The 24,577-nt window shown below is 34.9% G+C and overlaps 1 protein-coding gene across 4 annotated transcripts in view; it reads left to right on the top strand.

The window, feature by feature from the left end:
- The window catches only part of chn (zinc finger transcriptional factor charlatan), a 319,048-nt gene that overhangs the window by 238,658 nt on the left and 55,813 nt on the right, over positions 1-24,577 (top strand). For all 4 annotated transcript variants that reach the window (XM_069825311.1, XM_069825315.1, XM_069825314.1 and 1 more), the window contains exon 2: positions 1,221-1,361. The gene's annotated coding sequence lies outside the window, so the exon portion shown is untranslated. The remainder of the gene's footprint in view (positions 1-1,220; positions 1,362-24,577) is intronic.

Here is a 24,577-nt window from a genome sequence, read left to right on the forward strand (position 1 = left end):
TATTATTATTATTATGAATAATTGTCTTTTTTTTGTATGCCTCATTTATTTTGACCTGCTGTTCACATATTATTATGCTTTTTTCTTTCTTTCTGTATGTTATATATTATGTCCGATTTCTTCTTATTTGTTGTTTATTTTTTATTATTATTATTATCTTATTCAATTTTGTGTGTAAAATTGTAGAAATTGTAGTGTAATTTGTAAATTTGTAGTGTTTTTGTAACGCAGTCTTTACTCCTGGTTGAGTGTTAGAGAAGGCCGTATGGCCTTAACTCTGCCAGGTTAAATAAATCATTATTATTATTATTATTATTATTATTATTATTATTATTATTAATAAATATGTTGTATTATATAATTTCACTGTAGCTGTAATTTTAATTTATTTCCTTAACGTTTATATAAAATTAAAGAATATCAACGTATTTTATAGCATATTATATGACGTCATGACCATAATACTAGCACGGCCCCTAAAGGTTAAATGAAAACAGCTTCTGAATAGCTATGTTCTCGCCTGGAAGACTGGAAAATTAATGAAGCCTTTTACAGATGGAGAATTTGCAAAATCTTGCATAAATGATGTTACTGAAACACACAGTCCAGAAAAAATGACGATTTTAATAAAATAAAATTGTTTCCAAACACAATTCAGAGGGGAGTAGGAAGATTGCAAAATTAATTCAAACTGAAATCGAAACGAAAATTAATCAGTTTGGAACTTCCTTAGGCTAATAGCATTGGTCGAAAGCACAGATCGAAACGACAAAGCTCAATTAGGCAGCTTTATCTGAGAAGTATATGAGAATTTTTCTGCATCTGAACGTCTATTTTTTAAGTCATTAATTATAAACACATTATCGGACCATTTTCATAGTTATCCACTGCGTTATGATAACTGGTGATCTAGAGTGCCTCTTCCTTCTCCGAACAGATCGCTTTCTGTGTTCAGCGGGTAGCATTTCCTGCACTAATCACGAGAATACTCCTCTGTACCTCTATGTCCCGCACTCTAAGAACCTTACGAGGCCTCTAATGGGATAGCGATGCCTATATAAATTTCCGAGTGAATAAAATCTTATGTTAGTATAAAAATTTTCCATTAACGAACTTAAGTTAAGACATAATTCTTTAGAGAAAGTTCAAATTCACGAACTGCCTACATAACATTATCATTAAGTAATGCTGATCAAGTGATGTTTCGAATTTTCTTTCAGGTACTCGATTGACCGGAAGTGGTTTGAACGCAAGAAGCCGGAAATTTGTACAGTCGCGTGTATCAAGTTTTCTCGTAAGAACTTCGGCGCAATGGTGACGTGCAAATTCTTCAACGAGAAACTGACTGTCTTATCGGTGCCGTAAGTACACCCCTTCATATCGCATTCATATATTGGTGATTAATTGTACCAGATTATGAAGATACTCCTGCGATTGCTTTTGTGCATGACTAAAACCACAACATACTAAGATACCTAATTTGCAATTATATTTATATTGAAAATTTAAAGTTGTTACTTACAGTTCCAGTTACAGCACAAACTTCGTACACTTGACTCATTTCAGGAAAACGTGACAATCTTCTGTGTTGCTCCTATGTATTTCTATTCTGGATAACTGAAAAATAAAACAAAATAGAGGGTTATTATAAACTAACTTAGTTGAAATTAATAGGCTATTAAATGGGAAATATATTGAGCGATCAAGATGAAATAAGCAACTATGGAATATATTGCAGATGACACAAGTATAGTAATTACAGCCAATAACTCCAACACATTCCAATCTTCAACAGAGGAAATTCTCTTCAAAATATGTGACTGGTTCTCAGTCAATAAATTAGTATTAAATTGTAACAAAACTAATATAATTCAATTTAAATCCTGTCCAAATTCAACCTCGCAAATTTCTAGCGCAATAATTAATAATAGATCCCTATTAGAAACAACAACAACCAAATTTCTTGGCTTAAAAATCGATAATGTGTTAAATTGGAAAAATCATATTAAAGAAATTACCCCCAAGCTAAATTCAGCTTGTTTTGCTATTAGATCTATGCAAAAGATAGTAAATATCAATACCTTAAAAACAATATACTTTGCATACTTCCACTCGGTAATGAGTTTTGGAATAATATTCTGGGGAAATTCCACAGATAGTAACAATATATTTCTATTACAAAAAGGAGTAATTAGAATAATAGTAGGTGCCAAATCTAGGGAATCGTATAGGACTATTACCAAAAAAACTACAAATAATGCCCATGGCATGTCAGTATATCTTTTCATTAATAGTCTTCCTCGTATGTAATCGTGAAAACTTTGTAACTAATTCAACAGTTCATAGCATAAATACACGTAAAAAAATGACTTCCATACTCCATCGGCAAGTCTATCGTGCTATCAAAAAGGAGTGCGTTATATGGCAGTAAAAAATTTTAATAGCCTCCCTATCGATATAAAAAATGAAACTCAAAACATAAAATTATTTAGGGCCAAATTAAAGAGGTACCTAATTTCTCACGCCTTCTATTCTGTAGGTGAATTTATGACATTCAATAACACTTCATGAAATTGATACTAAAACTTTGTGTTGTACTAGTAGACTATATTGTAAATCTCGTCTGTATATATTTCATCTAGACTGTGACTATAAATTAAGATTTTATAATAAAATTTTTTGACTTGTTCTATATTCTAGATGTAAGCAATGTATGAATACCATGGGATGTTAATAAATGCAATACAATACAATACAATACAATACAATACTAATAGGCAAATTAAACTAACAATTGCACCACCAACTAGTCTAATAGAAATTCAGATATAATTAAATACAGAAAAACCAATTAAAATTACAAATACACGCAATAAACCAATCCATTTGTTAAAATGCTTTCAATTACGATAGGAATGAATCTGTGGTTTGCTCCAGTCTTTGTACGTGAATTTTCTTTGGTCCATATTCGATAATTGTGAATATTGATTGATTCCACCACTGAGAGTAAAGTGGGCCTCATCTCCACAGTATTCTAGATAACCATTCCCGTTCAATTTCCATCTAAACTAATATACAGGGTGATCCGTTTGGCTATGGAGAAAATAAAAACGCCGTAAAACATTTACTACTGAACTTTATTTCTTGAAACTTTGTGCATACAACACTGAATGATGGGAGATTCCTCAGAGCTCAACATGACCTCCATTGCGCACCCTGCACAACTCGTAACGGTGATGCAATTCAGCCCATGTCCGTTGTAACATAAGAGGGATGATTTGTTGAAAAGTTTGAGTAATTTTTGCTCTCAGATCATCAATGTTCCTGGGTTTCTGTGAATAGACAATGTCCTTAACAAAGTCCCACACGAAGAATTCAGGAAGGGTTAAATCTGGGGGGTTTGGGGGCCAAGTGAAGTCCTATTTAGGTACATTACGCACACCATACCCACGTAGAAATTCCCTTTGAACTTTTTTAACACTCTCAAATTTAGCATACCAAAGAACGCATTGTACCCGCTGTTGATTTGTAGTAGCCATTTTAATCATCTACGATTTTCATTTGTCCTTTCAGATTATGCATTGTTAATTGTCATATATGGAAACTCCCATCTTTTTATCTTTACTTACAAATGGCTTTTAAGGAACCCGAAGGTTCATTGCCGCCCTCACTTAAGCCCGCCATCGGTCCCTATCCTGTGCAAGATTAATCCACTCTCTATCATCACATCCCATCTCCCTCAAATCCATTTTAATATTATCCTCCCATCTACATCTCGGCCTCCCCAAAGGTCTTTTTCCCTCCGGCCTTCCAACTAACACTCTATATGCATTTCTGGATTCGCCCATACGTGCTACATGTCCTGCCCATCTCAAACGTCTGATTTAATGTTCCTAATTATGTCAGATACAATGCGTGCAGTTCTGAGTTGTGTAACTTTCTCCATTCTCCTGTAACTTCATCCCGCTATATATTTTCATAAGAACACTATCATAATAGCTTTATAATAATAAATTAAAATTATCCATACCTAAACGGATCAGACTGTATTATAGTTCTACACGCAATGAAAGGTCATATCTCTTTCCATAATCAGCTTCCTTCAATTCAAACATAATTTTCAGAAGTATATGGTGTATGGTATTTGTAAGCGTTTGCTTAAGACACAGTACTGCTGTCTGATAACAGGTTTCTCGGATAAGTATAAATTTCTCTAAATTACCAGGAAAAGAAGTAAATTCCCCTACAATTACTCTAAGCGCTCTACCTGCCAGTGGTAAATTCCCCTAATCGGAGTCAGTGTATGACACGTAGTTTATCGAATGCATACGGGCTATTCCATATGAAATCGATCAGTAAAAAACCTCGCATTTTTAAATAAGTTACTCTAATTTTGTCCCTACTTATACAAGGTGCTGAGGAGAGTGTATTGTCAAAAATATACTATCGAAAGTCAAACGGTTTTCGTATTGTTCAGCGACAAATTTAGCGTATTTTATAAAAACAAGCCTCTTTCAGCGCTCAGAACTCTGGAACCATTTACTGCAGAACATTGAACGGGAGCTCATTTTGAAGCTGACATTTGGTAGGTTATGATAAGAAGTAATCCTTATTTTTATTGTACACAGAGAGACAGATAATCTGATTTTACTTACTTTTAGGCTTTTTGCCAATTTGTAAAAATGTAAAAAAAAAATATTGAGAAAAAACCTTGCATTATTAAGAGGGATTCGGCATTGTTTGCTTAGTGCCTCGGAAATAAGTTTCGAGGGTATTAAATAAATTATTTTCACACGCCTGGACTTGAAGGGCGCAGTACCGCACGCACTGGCCGAGAGCTGAAGATAAGTGACCGTTGGGCGTCATTTTACTCCTGTGTTTATGAAAACCTGTGATAAAGGTAGCCCAGCTATGCGCTACTAGACGAAACATCACGTGTTTGTCTCCTGTCCTTGCTTGTCTCGGCTAGCTCCCGTCTCACAGTCAGCTGGTTAGTTCACGCGCGTACTATTTATTTTCTTTATTTGATATTGTCAATACTTTCTTATCAACATACCATCAGTAAAAAATATGTGTTTATTTGTACTTTCAATGCGGAATCTAACTATATATTTTAAAAATATTTTTTTCGGTGGCAAAGCCGTCTTAAAGAGGAAAAATCTAAATTTCTCCATTTCCATAAAAAGTAAGAAAATCTGTTTATATGTCAATATAAACTTTAATTTCTCATCATCAAAATAAACCATGATTTTGATCATTGGGTGAAAGGGTTTCGGAGCCACAACAGTTTAAAGTTGCTAATTTTATGAAAATACGATAAATTTAAATATTTTTAATTTAAACACTATGAAGTTCTGATGCCTCAAACTTTGCACAAAGCGTTGTATCACAGTTCTCTACTTACAAAAAAAGTTTCATTGTATTTAGAAATTGTAAGGTCAATTTTCTCTACTTTTCGGTCGATTTGAGATGGAATAGCCCATACAGTTCAACCACAGAATGTCACAACATGTTGCTCTACAGCGATAACAACAATGTTTGTCTGTTGTCTTGCGATGTCTCTGTGGTGTCCTGCATCACACCGAACCATGGCCAGGGAGGCCCACATTTGTGAGATGTCTAGTGTGCGAGCCAATGAATCTCCCTGCCCGCAGTGGTGTGTAAATCGGATAAAAGGGGAAGTTAAGCAGAGTGAGAAATAAAATTATCAACATCTTGTGATTATATAAAATGCATATTGCAGCCTGACTAAGTATATTGGATTTTTATTATTCTCCTGGGAGGAGATTTAACCCATTGCGCTGCGACAATCCCACACGGGACTATCTATTGTGCTAACCCCCCTAGTTAAGCGCATTCTCACCCAAAACAGCTCACTGCACTAAGATCACAGTCTACTATATACAGTCGCGAAGCTCAATACGTAGTAAATATGCAAACATTATATAATTGCTCACCACTAGGATCGCTAATATCGCCTCATTACAGGCAATGTAAAATAGTACCGTCACAGTCTATTGTTTCTAGCACCCTCAAAACTCAAGCTTCGTGACTGTATATAGTAGACTGTGCTAAGATCCTCTGTACGTCCAGGTCCCGTGTAGGCAACCCCCCACACTCGTAGGCCAGCCGGCGCGGCGATGGGAGAAAGAACGAAATGATGTAAATGCTTGTATACTGGAAAAAAAACGCCAATTGCAGTGTCATCAGCCATAAGTGTCACTTGATTTTTCACAAGAAAAATTCAAGGTTAGACCTGGACACGAACCCTTAGCGATTTGGTTTATCCATTCTTTGTTCTTAAGGGGAGGCAGAGGTGAAATTTTGAACAAACTGAAGAAAATTTGTTTTTTTCCATTTTTATTATCTTTATTTTGATATTCCCATGTTAGTTTTTGATTTTGTACCCTTTAAAGTATGAAATTAAAACCAAGATAACTGTATTACTATATTATTCCCATAATAAACTAATACTTATCATTATTTATATACCTTCTCTGAACATATAAATGAAAAGAAATATTGAAAATTTCTTACAATATGGTGCATGGACCATTTTATATCAAACGATATAAAGTTTTATAAAATTATTAATATTTACAGAACTATTGTACTTAGAAAGTTGAAACTTGGTATGTCCATTACTAATAACATACTTAGTATTTATGATCAATTTCAAACGAATGGGATAAATTTTGTGGATTTTGAAATATTCACCTCTGCCTCCCCTTAATGTTTTATTACTTTAAAATTGATATCCTTTTGTTTGTTTACAAAATGAAATGTAAATAATGTCTTTAATTTCAGTGGTTATTCTTTGAGATATTTGAAACAAAAAATATGATACAATTTTGCTCGTTTCTACTTCCTTTCCGAGATAAAAATTGTTTCACGTGAAACATTTCATAGCGTGTTTTTAAAAAACCATTCTCAATATGCTCAGTCAATTTAAGAGAGTGGTCTATTATCATAAATGATTGGAAGAATTTTGTGCAGAAATTTTATGTTAACGAATGTAATACTGTAAAATTCCTTTGCAGAATGAAAAATTACAGTTGTTCGGGTCAAATTTCTGCACATTTGCAGGACGGAATTAAAATTCTTTCAATCATTTTATCACAATACACTGCTCTATTAAATTGGTTGACCATATTGGGAATTACATCAATGGCTTTCACAAAACACGATATGAAATGTTTCATATAAAACAGTTTTTATCTCGAAAAGGAAGCAAAAACGAGCAGAACTGCATTTAACTTTTTTGTTTGTTATTTAAAACGTCTCATTTCTATTGACTTGTTGTTTACATTGTATTATGATTATCTCCTTCAGTTTTTTGTATATGTGTACTGTATTTTGTAAATTTGTAGTGTTTTTTGTATAGCAGTCTTACTCCTGGTTGAATGTTAGAGAAAGTCCTCTGGCCTTAACTCTGTCAGGTTAAATAAACCATTATTATTATTATTATTATTATTATTATTATTATTATTAATAGCCCACCGCTGATGATCTGTATCGGGAGGTGAACTGACAACCCATAGCATGGGAAGAAAACATGTTATCCCTACGCCACCCACACGCCCTCACACACACACACACCGTGTATGTTCGTAGACGGATGACTGATGACAACGATATTGATCTCTTTGGTGAAGATGTTGATTCTTTCCGATGAGGTTATTGATTTTTACTTTAGTAGGTTATTTTACGACGCTTTATCAACAGCTTAGGTTATTTAGCGTCTGAATGAGATGAAGGTGATAATGCCAGTGAAATGAATCCGGGGTCCAACACCGAAAGTTACCCAGCATTTGCTCATATTGGGTTGAGGGAAAACCCCGGAAAAAACCTCAACCAGATAACTTGTCCCGACCGGGAATCGAACTCGGGTCACCTGGTTTCGCGGCTAGACGCGCTAACCGTTACTCCACAGGTGTGGACGAGGTTATTGATCATTGGTAATGTTGATCTTCACTGATGACAACGATGTTAATGACGACGTTGATGATCCCGACTAATGATGTTGTTACTGATGACTAGACTTCGTTGAATTGCCACACGCAGCATGCAATCAGGTTGCCGATGTACGGTAGTATAGAGGAGGTGAACGGCCGCCCGGTCTCATAGTATATGCAGTTCATGTTAAGAGTTGTGACCGGTCCAAATAGATAGAGCAGCTACAACTAATGTATACCTATGTAAGCACTTGTTTTTGCATTACTGTGGTTGGAATAGTCAAAGCTTAACATTTGTTCAGTGCAGACAAGAATTCAATCAAACATGCTACAATGAGTGTGTTGCTGTTCCAAACAATTGCCCCTGGAATACCCTTACCTCCGCAGCCAGTCTTGACCCGTTGGGGAACGTGGTTAATTATTATGCAGAACATTACGGCAAAATAATGGAGATAATTGATGCGTTGGATAGCACAGACAGTTCCGCTGTTGCAGCTGTAAAATCATTGCCTTCTTAACAGCTGTTGGAAGATATTCTGTTCATTGATTCTGATTTTAAAATCGTGTCCAAAAGCATTACCCTGTTAGAATCGTCTAAACTACAATTCTCAGAAGCCCTTAATATAGAGGATAAAGTATCACAAACCGTTATCCAAAATAACAATTCACTAATTTCAGAAAAAGTGAAATGTAAATTGAGAAACATTATTGCTAAAAATTCTGCCTATTCACAACTTCGTATTATAAATTATGTACTATCAGGTCACGACAAGACGGCTGAAGTTGGTGTACTAAAAAGTAGTGACTTTCCGTTCTTCAAATATGCACCTACTACAGCGTGTGATGTTGAACGTACATTTTTTCCCAAAATAAAAAGTGTTTAAGCAACCATCGGAGGAGGTTCACTTTGCAGTCGCTCAAAATGTACGTAACTCTTCACTGTAATGCACATATTCAAGGATGATGTGAGTATATTACATTAAATTTTAAGAGTTAATGTATCTCACTACAAAATAATTGTGTATTTACATGTTTAGACATTTCCTACTTCAATGATCATTCATTATATTTCTTGAATGAAGGATACAGGTTTTATTGTAACCGCAGTATACTGCTCAGTGTTTACATCAGAGGCATACTCCATCCGTCGCACGCACCTTTCTCATACAATCTATACCGCGTGCGCAGTAAACTTTGCGATTCTCGTGGCAATTCCACGAAGTCTACTGATGACTGTCACTGATGTTGATCTCTTCGGTGACGATGCTGATTCTTTCCGATGGGGTTATTGATCTTCATTGATAATGTTGATCGTCACTGATGACAACGATGTTGATCATTACTTACGACGCTGATGATCGTGACTGATGGCAACGATATTGAGCTCTTTGGTGACAATATTGATTCTTCTCAATGACGTTATTGATCTTGATTGATAATGCGATCGTGACTAATGATAACGGTGTTGACTGTTAGTCAAGATGATCGTGACTTATGGAAATCCTTCTCGATGACGTTATTAATTCACCTTTATTGATAATGTTGATCGTCAATGATGATGATGTTGAACGTTAATGACGATGCTGATGATCGTGGCTAATGTTAATCATCACCCCTCAAAAATTCTTTCCCTTGGTCAGGTATGAATCCAGGAACCACGATCAACGGCGGGTGGGTGAGGAGAGAGTTTTGGAATGGTCCATGAACAAGTACAAAATTTAGATCAGTGCCAGATAAGAAAGATCTTTATGAGTAAATTAATAAGTATCCACAAAGACTCTCTCTGTGTCGAGTTTGTTCAACCCTGGAAGGTGGTGGGTAGATGCGGGTGCAGGGCCTCCATCTTGCTGACGTTGGTTAGCGGCTCCCACCCACCACCCACTCGCCCACTCTCTCTTGCTTCCCGAGTGACTCAAAGCCAGGATCCTGTTTTACAATTTTGACGCAACTGTATACGAAATCACACATACACGCTATATTGGCGTACAAAATTTCAAGTCGCAATTAAAGATAACTTGTTTAGTCTCAATTATTTCGAAAGCGGGTGTACCTCAAATGACTAGAATATGTGTGCCAAGTCTGTCGATGAAAAGCGTCTTTTTAATCACTTATTAAAACTACGCTGCACCAAATGTAAGGTTATCCATCTTCGGTGCGACTGGTGCTTCGGAGACGATATTTTGGCTAAAATTTGCCATGGAATTAACTGACATTCGACTTACAATTGGAGAACTTCTGGAGGTGGGGAAACAGCCACGTAAACATTTGAAGTGAAACACGAACCCACGACCGACAGCAACCCTGCATCACGAGTCCAGATCCCTACTCATGAGCTAGACATTTCGGTAAAGTATATTATTGTATGTATTTTTTTACACTGCAAGTGGGCAAGCACCCGGTGGCAATGGTATACACAATATAAACAACACGCAATAAAATTACAATACACAATACAATTATATACACAATACAATAAGAATACGCAATACAATTTAACACAATAATTACATACGTATAGGCCCTACATAAGTTTCAATAGTCTTTCACTTTACTCTCATCTCACTCACTGTAGTGGCACTATGACGCATTTCACCAACACTGTAAAACCATAACTTCACTCATTCACCTCGCTTCACTGATACAATAGTTCATATAAGACAGATAATTACACACTTATTCATACTTATAAACAGAACTACATTTAAACTAACATTTCTAGTCTAAGGCCCTCTTACACGCTATTTTTAAGTAATTTACAATTCAAACCAAGGGAGTAACTCGTCAGGCTAAATAAATACATGTCGCCTTAAAGAAATTAAATGTTGAATGTCAGCTTAATTTTAATTTGCACTTTATACACAACTTTTTAAGTTATTCTTGAATCTCCTTAAGGAAGGACAGCCCTCAAAGACCACTGCAGGTAGGTCATTCCAATCATTTATAGTTCTATTTAAAAATGACAATTTACCTACATCCGTTTTCTGTTTCCTACATTTGATTTTAAAATCATGATCATTCCTACCATAGTACGTTGGCTTTTCTAATCGAGTCGTTATATCTACCCATGCTTTCTGACCTAGATGTGCTCTATACAATGATGTTATTCTAGTTTTCCTACGTCTGTTTTCCAAAGTTTGCCATTTAAGTTCTTTTATCGTATCGTTTCCATCTTCTCTTTTACCTTTAACAAATTTCGCTGCCCTATACTGGATTCTTTCTAACGAATTTACCTGATATATTCTATAGTGATCCCAACATGTAGTTCCGTAGTATTATTATTATTATTATTATTATTATTATTATTATTATTATTATTATTATTATTATTATAACGTCACTATGTCGCATAAAATTTCTGTAGGATAATACAATTCCGATTTTTTTCTTGATACGGATACCATATCATAAGTATTGTCAGTTTTGGAGTAAAATTTTAGTTGGAGTGTGTTGTTACAATAAATTGCTCTAATCTTCAAAGTAAAGGCCATTGGATTCAGAGAGGTTTGTTATCTCGCGGTAGTACCAATTTCTGGTTTTTGATGCGATGGATTCGGTGGACCCATTTCTTCGGCTCCCAAGTTTCGGATATTTTTTCCGCGCAGGTAGTGGGCATGAATCGAAAGATGGTAATATGAAGGTGCAAGATCAGGGCTAGATGCCGGCATGGTAGAACTTCAATTCCTCCAAATTCCTGCATTTTTTCCATGGTTCGATCTGTATGAGTTTCGTATTGTCCTGTTGCAAGAGAACTATTGTTTCAGCATAAAGTCAAGTTATAGAGTCATGAGTTGTAAAAGAATCAGTTCTCTAAATAGTTTCAATAGTTTTCGTGAAAAAGTTGATTTTGTAAGACACAAATCAATATTGTCAAGATAGACAATTTCCTGCCCAATTAACATATTTGTACTGTACTCCAACCACGAGAAAGTCTTTGGGGACTGAGACGAAGCGGGGTAATGCTGTGAATGAATGTTGTCATAAGATGTCATAAGGTCACACACGTGGGTATTCGTATCTGTATTGGCTAGCTCTCACAGCACAAACAATAACATTGATACACACACATATTGATACTACCCTAGTTACAAAATTAGATCACTCTTAATCTCCTGGTCTTTTAATCTCTCGATACAGGAAATAACATTTGCAGGAGAGCGCATGGTTTTTAAACTGACGTTATAACGGTAATATTATCTATCTACTTCGTTCCAATAGATGAGGCAATAGTAAGCACATTGCTTTCACGGTTGATCTGGTTGGAGAACAGTAATTATAAATTATACTTTGAAAAATCGCTACCCTTCCCACAAAATTTCTAAATTGTTGCCTTAAAGTTTGTCTACAAACTGTCACATTCTTAGAAATAAAACTTGTTGTCAAGGTTTTCCATTCCATTTCCCCCAAAAAATGAGAAGGAATATTTAATGCAATAGAGTATAAAAAGTGCCAAAATTTGCAAGTATACAAAACTATATAGATAAGTAAAATATGATATCTAAAGGAAGTCTTGATAGCAAATGTTATCAAGCACACAATCAAGAACATAAAAAAAAATAAAAAAATCACGCATCTATTACAACATTTGTAGGAATAGTAGCATTTTTAGTAAAGGAAAATGTACAAAAAAACTAAGCCCAGAAAAATTAGTTTAAAAATTTGAAACTGTTTAGATGAAATAAAATATATGCAGATTCTTGTAACTCTAACAGGTTGATTGGGCAGCTCTATGGACATAAAAATTGGTGAAGGTTTATTTTAGACCTTAAGCAATTAAGCAAGTAATATTTGACCAAAAATGAAAAAAAAAAAATTCACTTCTATGTACCCTTAAGATCTGAGCCCAGAAGACTTGCTTATCTCATACCACTGTTACAACAGAAAATATATTTAAACTTTACGACATCTGACCTGCAATACATATCGCCTGTAACATTCCCAGCACAAGTGTACTGCTCAAGGACACTTCTTAAACTTCCGTCGAAGTTTTTAATTTGACATTAGATCGATACACGGCAGGGCTACCATTGTAGAACCAGCAGGATTCTGCGTTGCTATCGGAGAATAAAAATACACACAGCAACAAAAACATCCAAACTCTAGATGAAAATTAAATATGAGACCTTGCGTTCTATGGACTTCTAACATTATTTTAATTCATGTGTATAATACTGTAAGATGTTCTTAATTAGGATTATTCAAGACAGGGCGCTTTTAAGTTTCTATTATTAGCTAAAATAAGTTTTATTATAAGAGTAAAAGCTTGCAGCCACAAAAGAATGAGGGTAAATGTCTCGATCCTTGTTTTCATTTGTTTATTTCGGTTGCTTTGGCAACCTTTTATAGAAGTGTAAAAGATGAAAGATATTGATGCTATGTTTATAATTGATTATTGCGTTGTTTTCATATTATATAACACTCGAAAATAAATGGTGTGCCTCTGCACATCGCCAATTTTTTACATAATGTGTTTTGCTTGTAAATTAACGAAATATTCTAAACAACATGTATTTAGTTATACACACAATGGCGCAAACTAGACTTCTCTACGACAAATGGTTTCCAAGTAATACACCGCTAAACGTGGATATTTCCGATGCGTGTGACGTCACACTGCCGCGCCGTACCTCTAGCGAATCCATTTTTGCTTTATTTATTTCATTTTTGCTAATAATTGTAACATAAAATATAATATATACAGAAAAACTTTAGCTCGCCCCTGAAAGAGTAGAACTCGTGCTCAGGGGCGGATTCCTGAATTGAAATTAATAATTATACAATACAATTTGTCTTATGTCTACTATGCAATTATAGTATATAAATTTAAATTTACAATTTTTCAATTTTTATAAAACCCATACATAACTTTTTAAATTTAATACTACAACTATTAGAATTACAAGATTAGGATATTTAAATATAAATTTGTTACATATTCTTGGGCCTAAATTACTATTATGATTAAATACTGTAGCAATGTTGCATTTTGGTTCAAACAATCTTAAAGAATTCATACCTTTTGTTTCATAACTATGAGAATACAATTCAAAATTATTTCGATTTTTATGTATGAATTTTATTAATACAATATAATAAATTTGCCTTACGTTAAGTACATTAAAGTCTAAAAACAAATTTTGAGATGGAAAATCAATAGGTTTATGAAGACATATTTTAATTATTTTCTTCTGTAATAAATAAAGTGGATTAAAATTGGATTTAAATGAGCTACCCCATCCTAATAATTCCATACATAATTACCGATTGAAATATAGTTAAATATTGTGCGTAATGAACTTATTGACAAGTAAGTCATCAATAAAACAAAATAATATACTATTTTACGTAATGTATTACAAAGGTAATTAATGTGTTGGTTCCATTTTAAATGATTGTCGAAAATTATGCCTAAATACTTAACTTCAGAGGACTCTTTAATAATAATCGACATTTACACTGTATAAGACAATCAAGTGAAATTCACTAAGTCATGCAAACATCGTGAACAATACAATTTTTAATTTCATAATAAAACGTCAAGCAGCTGCGAGCTTACACAACGCAAGCCACGGGTGCGGCAGTGTGACGTCAGCAGCAGTGGTGGGCAAAATTCCTTCGCTCGTATATTGAGAACCATTTGATATTTTGAGTTGCTGTTTTCAGTACTGTCATTAGCTGCCTGTTGTCTACAACATACGAAAAAAATATATTTTTTTGTTTAGTGTCCCTTTAATCTCCCGCCACCCTCTGGACCGATTTGACCTATAATGGAGTTGACTTTACCCTTTTAAGTATTTATTGTCATCCCACACGCCGTCCTTCTGAATGTCTAGATCAGTGATGTCAAAGCAAGCGCATTTTTCTGACCTTGACGTCGTGCGCGAGCATTAAGCGCTAGGTATGCTAAGCAGCCTGTTGGATTAAGAAAACAGTGATGCACAAACTTCAAACGGAACGTGAAATTTTATGTCATTATTATAGCATGGCTGCTTTCTGTTTGTTATTTTCTATAGGCCTATTGTCTGTAAAACAAAAGTACTAACACCTATTTCTTAGCCTAATATTGCAGTTGTGTTTTAAACGTTAATAACATAATAAAGAGTAAAGAAGGAATATTCACACAAATTCCATAATAACTACAACTATACTGTACTAAGTGAATTAAACACATCATTCATAAAGAGTTATCCCAAAGAAAGACACTGAATATTACATGATAAGTTGAAATTGATATTGATGGTATCTTTAGCCTTATAAAAGTAATCAAAACAATATTATAGTACAAAGCAAAATTGTCTAGGTATATATTTTAACTGTAACTAATATTACATTATGCTTTTAGGTGATATTGGTGCGCAACTTTCTGTTATCAGAATATTTTTTTTTATTTTATTGGGTTATTTTACGACGCTGTATCAACATCTAGGTTATTTAGCGTCTGAATGAAATGAAGGTGATAATGCTGGTGAAATGAGTCCGGGGTCCAGCACCGAAAGTTACCCAGCATTTGCTCGTATTGGGTTGAGGGAAAACCCCGGAAAAAACCTCAACCAGGTAACTTGCCCCGACCGGGATTCGAACCCGGGCCACCTGGTTTCGCGGCCAGACGCGCTGACCGTTACTCCACAGGTGTGGACATCAGAATATTAAATTATCTCGAAATCTGCCGAAGCTATAGAGCTGACGTTTTACCAACATACTTGCACATATCTTTTGTTTGTGATGTAACAGTATTTGCTTTGTTAATTCACTTCCTTACAAACATTTTTCATGCGAATATTTTCAAACATATATTAGATTTACGAAAACATTGTTTTAGTACCTATAAGGCTACTAAACATATCTGAGAATTTCACTTTCCTGCAAAAAAGTTGAGAAAATATTCCTTTTGAATAAAAAAGCAAACTTGTGAAAAATGAACATTAAAATTAAAACTTACATTCTTATAATGCACTTATACTCCTCAGACAAATCTAAAAATTAACATGGATACAGTTTTAATAAGTTCGCTTCCCTTTATCCATTGAATCAGTGCTGGCCATCCCTGAATATAGCTCGACCAAGCGGCATATACTACCTCTTTCGTCTGTCTCTTTCCTTTCCGCTGTACAGCGCTCAGGCTCTCCTGGGCTCTAAAGCGCGCGCTTGCTCCTATAGGCATCAGTTGACATCACTGGTCTAGATTCATCTTTGATGCACCTTATCAGTATCACCAAGATTACCGAATATCAGCCAGTCAGGAGATACATTAACTTGATAGAGAGATACAGTACACAGACAAAGACCGCAGCTGAATTGACGTGTTAAACGTTACGAGATTCGAACCCCGATAGACACAGAATCCGCGTGCATGTCGCTTCACTTTGAAGTTCATACAAGTTGCGCACCCCTGGGTTATTGAATGCAAGTGCTTAATATTCACCGAATCAAGGTCCGGAATTTATACAGTGTGTTCGATAAAATTATGTAAATGCGAGGGAAATTGCTCTGTCAGTCTCACTCGCCATAATGGGCGAGCTCGCGTGCTGGCTGCAACATTATCAACGCAAGACAGCTTATTCATTTCCAAATTGTCTATTACGAGTTGTATTCTCTTAAATTCTACACGAGTTTGACTGAAATACATGGCAGCAGAACTGTAGCACTACTGAACAACAAGAATCAACTTTTCTCCCCACACCTCGAATGTGTAAGAGAACTTAAAAGTCGTCGTCGTCGTCGTCGTCGTCATCGTCATCGTCATCATCATCATCATCATCAACTACTACTTCTATGGGAATACTGTTAGATAGATCTGTTCTTGTCTTGCACTTTTCATAAGTCATTTTGTTTCTGTGTAGAATGCTATCACAATTATAGTGTAGGGGAGACTGTTGTACCTTTAGCATAGTGTACCTCTGAACATTTTTTGTTTTTTATTTTTTGCTACTACCTAGAGGACTCAAACTGAAGTAGATTGTACGGAAAGCCGCTAAGTAGCTCTGGTCGTAGTTTCAGTTTGATTTATTGCAAAGTGTGAGTTCTGTGAACGAAAGAATCTTTTTTAGTACCAAAAGTAAATATTTCGTTCATTGGTATATGTTATCTAACATAAAACCAGATTGTATTTGTTACTATCCATTAAGTACAGTGTGTTCCGTATCATCTGGTGAGTAATAACATATTTTAATTTCCATGATTTATTCGAATCTATAGTATTGGTAGCCACATTTGTTTAAACGTGCACCCTCTTGTACCTTTGAACGCAGATCATCTTGTACCACGGAACATGTTCCAAGGTACATAATACTATTGGTTTTTGTTTTTATTTTATTTTAAGATCATGTCACGAACTAAATCTGGAATTAAGAGGTCCCCCAATTGATCCGGATGTCTTGAAGAAAGCTGTTGAAGCAGTTATGGCTCCTCCAGGAAATAAAATCTCAATCGGAGCAGCCTTCTCTGGTTTAGGATTGCAAATACATTTTAAATATAATTGTGAGTTCTTACAACTATATTCCCACCTATATTCCATGTATTCCAACTTACAAGAGGGTATGTTCCATGGTACATGATCCTGTTGTACCTTTGAACATATTAAATTTTATTTTTTCCATCCTTAATAGATGTGTAGAACAGTAAAATATATACACGAACTTGTAAAGGAATCTTCAACAATTATTTAAAGTATTTTTTAATTTAAAAAATATCATTTCCCAAAATTAAAAAAAAATAAAATGTGAAAAGTGTTTAAAGGTACAACAACCTCCCCTACATTACATCCCATATCAGAACACTGAACTCCAGAACAGTGTGAAACACACAGAAACAAAAAACGGTACAACACCCCCACCCCATCATATTTGTGATTACACTGTAACCAGAAGTACAGAGTGATTTATATAGAACTGACACATTTCTTTCTTTCTTTATTTCAAAACGAATGATGCTAGCCACAATTTGTTATACCTCAAATGTAGAGTATCTTTGGGAGATTACTAACCTCTATAGCAAATGTTGAAAATTCTTTATTTATTCGGCTGGAAATTCACTTAATGACCAGTTTCTAACGTCAAATTAAGCAGGAGTTTTGATTCCCTGTCATGAGGTGCGCAGATGTTTATTCTTCACTAGCCGTACCCGTGCGCTCCGCTGCACCTGTTAGAAATAAATATAAAGTAATTACATAATTAAAATAGGACGTTTGATCCTGGGAACAACTTTTACAACAGCGCAAGATAATCTGCTTCGCTCATTACCCAATTTTTTTGCATAGCATTTATTGCATATATATTTTATGTATTTTAACACGATTCAATTGAGCATAGTTAAAATTTGAATTATAAAATAATGGATTGCTAAGCTAACGTACTATTACTGCATACTAAATCAATACACTCTCGTTGTTCGTTAATTCTTTGAGATTAAAATGAGTGTACATAAATATTATTTTAAGAAATAAAGAAAACGAATGTACAAAATAGCCTATCAAATTTTCTGTGCATAAGCAGCTATTTTAATCTTACCTGTCCTCGATTTACTCAGACGTTACTGTAATAACATTATAGCATTATGTCCATCTAGAGAAACTACACTTTCCAATGGTGAAATAATAATTAATTATACAAATCGGTTAATTTAGCTTCTGATATTACTTCATACAAGCACAGAAACATTCTCTGTAGGCTATGTTTAATAGCTTTCGATTGTTGTTGTCCAAGGCCCCTGTTTCGATTGTTGTTGTCCAAGGCCCCTTATAGACGAAGTCATTTGTTCTTAATTCATTGCACCGTCTTAGATGGCGTTATTTTAATTTTAAAACTCATTTATCTCATTAAATATCAGTCCTATCAAAATTTTGTAAAGAATAAAACTTATCGGAAATCATTTTTAAAGAAACTTTTGTTATGTAATATTTTTCACAAAAATCAATAATAAGCGAGATATTTAGATTTATTTAATTCAGGCCCTCTTACAACCCCCCCCCTTTAAATAAAGTATTTTGAATGCCATATAGCCTAAAATCTAAGTTACAACGAACTTAATTTATATTTCAATTTTCATATAAATCGGTTCAGCCATTATCGCGTGAAAAGGTAACAAACATACAGACAGACAAACAAACAAAAATTTCAAAAATGCGATTTTCGGTTTCAGGGTGGTTAATTATATATGTTAGGACCAATTATTTTTGGAAAATCGAAAATTACCAGAAAAATTTCGGCTACAGATTTATTATTAGTATAGATTCTGTATATTTGTCATATTCTTTTAGAGATCCAGTTGTTTCCAATTTGTTTACCAGTCCCAGTATTGTGTTTCTTTTGGGAGGATTGCGAACACCAAATTCTCTCTGGTATGCCCTTTGAGTAGCTGTAATTGAATTCGTAATCCAGTATTGCTTCACAAGGTAGTGCTTTTGATTTAATGTGTACTGCATTTTCAGTGACTAAAACAAAATGTCGAAATTAGCTGCGAACAATAGGGAATAAAGAATAAACATCTGCGCATCTCGTGACAGGGAATCAAAACTCCTGCTTAATTTGACGTTAAAAACTGGTCATTAAGAGAATTTCCAGCCGAATAAATAAAGAATTTTCAAATTTGCTATAGAGGTTAGTAATCTCCCAAAGATACTCTACATTTGGGGTATAACAAATTGTGGCTAGCATCATTTGTTTTGAAATAAATAAAGAAAGAAATGTGTCAGTTCTATATAAATCACTCTGTATAACCCGTCTGACGAAACATTGCAGTTTTCAGACGAGGGCGCTCGTGTGTCGTGAATGCGATCCGCTCAGTCTTGATGCGTGGCGAGTCAGCTGGAGAAATGCTGGTACAGTCTGACAATAAAAACAGCAACAACTGTTATGAACATAATCAAATACAATTGCCAATACCATATTTGAATTTACTTTTTCTGTCATGTACGGTATATACACGTAGACTACCTTATTCCAGAAGTAGCTGTATGCCCGAGACAGAGGTATTAATTTCATCTGCACTATCAGTTGAACTGCCTTCGTCTGCTGTATCTGTGCTGCTACCTGGCCTATCATAATCCATCTCATCTTCATCACTACTCACAATGCTTATGTTTATTACTATCCTTTCAACTTCCTCTTCCATTAACGCGTCACGACGCCAATATTCGTCCTCAATATGTTTAACAGATTGGCAGCATTTTATCCAGCCTTCTTTGCTGATTTCGCTTATTGATTGTGCGGTCATTTGTTTCAAAACTGGCAGGGAAATGGAACCAACATTTTTAGACGCTATTTTTTGTTTCACCAAATTCCAAACCAGTTCTATTGGGTTTAGGTCGCAGTGGTAGGGTGGTACGCCGTTACACCAGCGAAAAGGGATTATAAAGAATGGACACTTCGCGTCGGTACCTTTGATGTAGCCGGACTGATTTCAATGACCTTCAAGCCAGCTAAGCGTGAGATTCTGCTTTCTCCCTAGAGTTGGCGCTGACATCACACCAGCTAGCAGTCGACACAGCGGAAATATAACACATACAATTTAATACATCTAGGTACATTATGTAATCAAATAAAATAAATTGGATCCATAAAATATTAAATCCGTCATTAACTGCAATGTCTAGACTCTAGAGTTCCTTTATAATGAGAGTTGAGACATTGGCCCCAACAACAATTAAAATATGTAATGATTTGATAGCACTGAAAATGGAAAAAACAAAACTCTTACGAGAAGTAAAACCATATACCTATATTATATTATATACAAATATTAAACGATTTCGATACATAATTTTATAATATAATTTATTATATCTGAAATATAAAAAAATATTATTACTACTAGTTTGTCACTGAGAAATAAGGAAAAGCTGTTAACTTGAATTTATTTGAAGCAAAGCGTTACTGGATTATGCAATAAGGTAGGCGATGTTTGGATCCTGTGTCCCAATTCTATACTCAGTTATCTTAGCGTATGCTCGATTACACTTACCTCTAGCGCTTGAAAGTGGAACTAAACGCTTGCGCACAGAGAAACAAAACACAGGAAAATTCGCTGTGTCCATTCTTTATAATCCCTATTCGCTGGTTACACAGTCTAATGTCTTCCTATTAGGCACCTAACGGAAGTATGTCACAAACAATAGCCTATATTTTCAAAACGAGGGGTCATTGGCCACCCATACCAGGTATGACTTTAAACAGTACGTCTTGTACTTTCATCTCACACAATATTATTCCATTCGGTGATATACAGAGCGTGTCCTCTCCTTGTTATATAAATAGTATATGTTTTTATTAAATGTTCCTGGAATTATATTTAAAGAATTTTCTATAGCCTTGCACATTTTAATCTCAGAGAATTAACGAACAACGAGAGTGTATTGATTTAGTATGCAGTAATAGTACGTTAGCTTAGCAATCCATTATTTTATAATTCAAATTTTAACTATGCTCAATTGAATCGTGTTAAAATACATAAAATATATATGCAATAAATGCTATGCAAAAAAATTGGGTAATGAGCGAAGCAGATTATCTTGCGCTGTTGTAAAAGTTGTTCCCTGGATCAAACGTCCTATTTTAATTATGTAATTACTTTATATTTATTTCTAACAGGTGCAGCGGAGCGCACGGGTACGGCTAGTGAAGAATAAACATCTGCGCACCTCATGACATTCGTTATTTGTTCGTTAAAATGAGTGTACATAAATATTATTTTAAGAAATTCAGAAAACGAATGTACAAAATAGCCTATAACGTGAACGAATGTCGACGGAATCTCTTTGTTGAATTCCCTGCTTTTTTTAAATCCCAAATCGTTAATCCCTATTCAGTCCCAGTTGCCCGATTAATTTTCCGGATTATTTCTGCTATGAGGCCGACACATGATCTTTTATTTTTTTTATGTGGGGAGGTTATTACACGTTTGGTTTATATTGTACTTATCAAACTGAGGCGCTAGCGTTTGTTTGCGTAGGTTCATTGTTACTGAATGGGATATCGATGACAGAAATAACGTACGGTTTGGTAAAGAAAACATCAGAGTGGGACCATACTCGTCGCTGCGAGCTAACCTAAATAAACGGTCATTCATTTCTACTCACATAAGTCAAAAGTCAGCTTAACAGTTAACACGAATCAATCCGCTATACATTCAAACATAATTAAACATACAGTAAATGTAATTAAATCAATACGAACATGCAATAAGCCATAACAAGATTTTAATAAACCTTTTATTTATTTTATGCTCGACCATGCCGAATTGTAGTAATTATACACTTGGTAGTAGCCCTCTAATGCACCTCATTAAAGTACACCTATTCATTATAATTCAGTTGTTCAGCCAATGAGAAATCACCATTGTACCATTATAAAACCCCAAGTATCGATTATTCTTGGATATGCAATCGAAAGACAATTAGCGAAAAGTCACGGAGGCTGGAAATCCAATACTGTCGCAGAAGGTTATGTTCTGTTACTTTAATAATTAGCGTTAATTGTAAATAATATTCAAATAAATTCAATTTGTCATCTCGTTTTTCAATTCTAAATCAATTTCCAGGTTATATCAAGACTAATCTTCATGTTATTCTCTAGATTATATCAAGGTCAATGACATTCGTGCCTCGGAAACAATCAATACTTTCGCGTCTGCGCACATCTCACAATTCAGGTCAGTTCCGCTCCTCACATAACCATAACATGAATACTTGTGGATAATTTCAAGTTAGGAATATGGTCGAGCATAAAAAGACGTATGAAACTTGCCTATAATGGTAATTAAGACGCTCGTATGAAAATTATGAAACTCGCTTGCACTCGTTTCATAAACAAACATGTCCACACCTGTGGAGTAACGGTCAGCGCATCTGACCGCGAAACCAGGTGGCCCGGGTTCGATTCCCGGTTGGGACAAGTTACTTGGCTGAGTTTTTTTTCCGGGGTTTTCCCTCAACCCAAGATGAGCAAATGCTGGGTAACTTTCGGTGCTGGACCCCGGATTCATTTCACCGGCATTATCACCTTCATCTCATTCAGACGCTAAATAACCTAAGCTGTTGAGAAAGCGTCGTAAAATAACCTACTAAAGTAAAATAAACAAACATACTCGCGTCTTAATTACTACCATTATTGGCTCGTTGCATAATGTACTATTTTTTCCTCTTTATTACAATACCAACTTACTATTAGTGATATGAGAAAGACAATTTTCCATAGAAAGTATTTATCACTTCGGAATATGTATGTATTATATGTCTTTCTCGTGTTAAATTCTATCGTACCTGGTTAACATGTTTCGATCTGTTATTCACCTTCTTCAGAACTGACTGCTGCTGGTCTTGGCGCCTTTTGTTTTGTTTCTTGTGGGGGTGTGTTTGTGTAGTGCAAAGTGGAGTCAAAGAGTGTGTGTGTTCTGAAATTGACTTGTGTGTTGAGAATTTCATTTGGATGTGCTTTGTGTGTCAGTGTATTTCGTATTGTTCTAGTGTGTTTAGTTTCTGGCTTTTTGGTTGGATGTGTAGAATTTTCATGTCTGTGTTGATGTCTCTGTAGGTGTGGTTAGCATTTGTGATGTGTTCTGCATATGTGGAAGTGTTTTGTAATTTTATTATGGCTGTGATGTGTTCTTTGTAACGTGTTTGAAATGATCTGCCTGTCTGTCCTATGTAGAAGTTGTTGCAGGTGTTACATTTGAGTCTGTATACACCTCTTTATACACACACTCTTTGACTCCACATTACATTACACGAACACACCCCCACAGGAAACAAACCAAAAGGCGCCAAGACCAGCAGCAGCCAGTTCTGAAGAAGGCCAATCACAGACCGAAACATGTTAACCAGGTACGATAGAATTTAACACGAGAAAGACATATAATACTCGGTGTTATAATACATCGATACATCATACCAGCTAAGATGATACAAAGCAATGATTCTGACATGTCCGTGAACATAAAAATTAAAGTTATTGAAAACCGGCTGTAATTCACTCGTTTTTGGAAAAATCTGCCCTATAGTACTGTATTATGTTCTATAACAGCACTAGTGTTGAAACATAGTAGGCCTAAAACACCAATAAAAACGAATTTTAGAGTGTCTGGTAGTATTAATTATGGACACCAAGTAGTAATAATTCTATTGCACTTTGTGGCTAAAAGCGAATCATTTTTAAAATGTAATATTTTCACTTCTACTGAAGACAGGTCCCTGAAACGTTTATAATATAATATTAAACACACCTTTTTAATATAAAAATTTGGGAATAAATCTTCTAGGAGTGTTTTGTTTGCGATTACCAGATTATTTAATTATGAACTACACAGAAAACGAAAAAAAAAAAATTAATGTAGTGTATCATTATGTCAGAAATTATTAAAACTAGACTGCCAGAGTTATGATTTTTTGCATGCATATACAGGTATTTTACGGTTTAATTCATAAGTAACTCTTGTATACTCGTAACTTTTATCTAAAGATAATAGATTATAAAATTCCTCTTTAGAAAATATGCCCACGACATAATAGAATCTCAGATTGATAAAAACGTATCTAACGCACGCTTAAATGGTATTACACATATATAAAACTAAACAGAAATATTTACACACAGAATAAAAAAATTTACAGGAGAAAGAATTCGTCCAAAGGGCTG

Source organism: Periplaneta americana, chromosome 5 (assembly GCF_040183065.1).
Source record: "Periplaneta americana isolate PAMFEO1 chromosome 5, P.americana_PAMFEO1_priV1, whole genome shotgun sequence".
NCBI lineage: Eukaryota > Metazoa > Arthropoda > Insecta > Blattodea > Blattidae > Periplaneta > Periplaneta americana.